Source organism: Nicotiana attenuata, unplaced genomic scaffold, assembly GCF_001879085.1.
Source record: "Nicotiana attenuata strain UT unplaced genomic scaffold, NIATTr2, whole genome shotgun sequence".
In the NCBI taxonomy this organism is placed as follows: domain Eukaryota; kingdom Viridiplantae; phylum Streptophyta; class Magnoliopsida; order Solanales; family Solanaceae; genus Nicotiana; species Nicotiana attenuata.
The window spans coordinates 5323-7997 of NW_017678745.1; the positions used below are offsets into that span (position 1 = coordinate 5323).

Below are 2675 nucleotides of genomic sequence, written 5' to 3' on the forward strand. Positions count from 1 at the left end.
TGTGCTGTATTTGCCGAGCGGCGTTCTATATAACGTTCCTTTAGTTATTTTGGTTTTGATTTATACTTCCGCAAGTTTCGATTTGTTTTCCGCACTTGTTAGGCTTACCTAGTCGTAGAGACTAGGTGCCACCACGACAGTTCACAGAGGGCGAATTGGGGTCGTGACAATTTTATACCGTCAGACTTCTCTATAACAATATCACTATATAACAACACTTCACTATAAAAGTCAAGCTTTTCCGGAATCAATTTTTATGTTATGTTATAATATATGTTCCCTGTAACAGCACTTCGTTATAATATCCAAAAATATTCGGAACAAACAAGGTTTTTATAGAGAGGTTTGACTGTACTTCTACCTAATACAAAGGAAAAGGTGCATTCCAATTATTTAAAGAAAACTGCATGTCTTGGCAGCAAATCTAAAGTTCTCATATGTGATTGCTATAAATCACTGCGAATAGGCTTCAATAATAGAAGGCCATGCAGGAATCTCAATAATATTGTAACGTGGAAATCCAGCTTCTTTTAACAATATTTTCCATTCATTTTCACTCCTTTCTTTCCCACCACTGCTGTGCGCTATCATAAGCAAATCAAGTATAAATCCCATGTCGTCGAATAAACCCTCACCCTCCGACTTCAACACTGCTTCAACTATGATCACTTTTCCAGTTTTCTCCGGTATCGCCTTTCTACAGTTCGTCAAGATCTTAACACAATCTTCGTCTCCCCAATCATGCATTACCCACTGCGTTTTAAAACATTACGAGTTTAACTTAGATCACTATTAAAAACAGGCCAAAAATCGATTTTCAAATGATGTATTTTTTAATTACATAATTAAAAATGCCGACTGACTTCGGTCGGTTTTTTCGGCATATTTTTTCTTTTTAGTCGTTTGTGAAATTTCACTGATCGATCGAAATCGGTCGGATATTGTGACCGACTTCGATCGGTATTCTTGGACGGCTTTTCGCTTGTTTTCTAGTAGTGAAATTTGAGCATATATGTGAACCATTATTAACTTTTCAGCCAATATTATATTAACTTTTGAGTATATAATTTCAAAAGTGCAATTAACTCTCGCAATTAATTCGACCATAAGACATAAAATTGAGCTCATTAAAAATTTAAATTTTGGTCCCGTTGGCTAAGTACACCTATGTTGAAGAACGGAGACGGTAAAGTTTAAAATCTTTCACATTAACATATGAATTTACTTAGATACACTAACAAACTATAATTTTTATCATATTGACAATTAATGTTTATCAAGAGAGGTATTTATTTGAATTTAACTTATGTCCGCATTTGGGCCATTGTGCCAAAATCAGTGTGGCAGAAATACCTTTTCCCTTATAATTACCTAATAAATAAATACCTAATACTGTGTACACCATAAATGCATAAAATCTAAACTCTATATCAGATTAAAAATTAATATTTATCAAGAGATTTACTTATGATTATCTAATAAATAACATAATTGTAAAATATTTTGTACACCATCAATTCATAGATCTTATACTCTTACCCGTTGCACTTTTCTTTTTAATATATCCAAAAAGAATGATATATTTCTATTTTGAAAATAATTTACTATAAATATTTGTAGCTTGCTTTAGATCACTATTCTAATTTTTTTTTTCTTTTTTACATATCGTGGTCAATTAAAATACATCACATAAAATGGGGCGGGAGGAGTGATTTTATTTTGTGTCTCACACAACTTACACTAGTTGTGTGAGGCCTCTTTTTATCTTACATATTTGTGGACCTATATCTTACACATTTGGGTACACAAAATTCTGGGACCCACACAGTTGTAAAACAAAAAAGAGGCATGACAGTATCAGTTGTGTGAGACACATTTTTCGGGTGGGAGGGAGTAACATTTACCTTGATAAAGATAGCATCAGCAGGTGGGATAGCCTGAAACATGTCCCCACCAACATGAGAAACACCATCATATTCAGGAGCAGTTCAAACAACATGAGGTAAATCAAAATTTGTCCCCTTGATTTAAGGATAGGCCTTTACAATTTCAGACATGGCAGCCCCTACTCCTCCACCTACATCCACAAGTGATGTAATGGAATTAAACCCATCTTTGTACCCTTTAATTATTGCCTTCATTATAATCTTGGTCATAGAATTCATCCCATTGTTGAAACTAGTATTCAACTCTGCATGTATATATATATATATATATATATATATATATATATATATATATATATATATATATATATATATATATATACTTACGCTATACTATGCACTGAGTATAAGTATTAGGTAATACTGTATCGAATACAACTTATATATATGTGACGACCCGACCCGTCGTCTCATGAGTTACCGCTCCGTTTCCCCCATTTTATGCTTCTTCATGTTTCGTTATCGGTATTTGGTATGTTAGAGTTGATTTGGATTGGTTTTGATAAGAAATGAGACACTTAGTCTCTTTAAGGAAGGCTTAAGTTGGGGAAAAGTCAATCGGACGTTGACTTATGAGTTAGAGGGCTCGGAGGTGATTTCCGGTGATTCGGTTAGCTTCGGGAGGTGATTTGTGACTTAGGAGTGTGATCGGAATTGATTTTGGAGGTCCGGTGTAGAATTAGGCTTGAATTGGCGAAGTTAGTATTTTGGCGAATTCCGGTTGATAGG

At 34.2% G+C, this 2675-nt stretch overlaps 1 pseudogene; it reads right to left on the reverse strand.

Annotated features, from left to right (window-relative positions):
* Positions 1-453: 453 nt before the first annotated feature.
* LOC109221666 lies at positions 454-2191 on the reverse strand (annotated as a pseudogene).
* Positions 2192-2675: the final 484 nt, after the last annotated feature.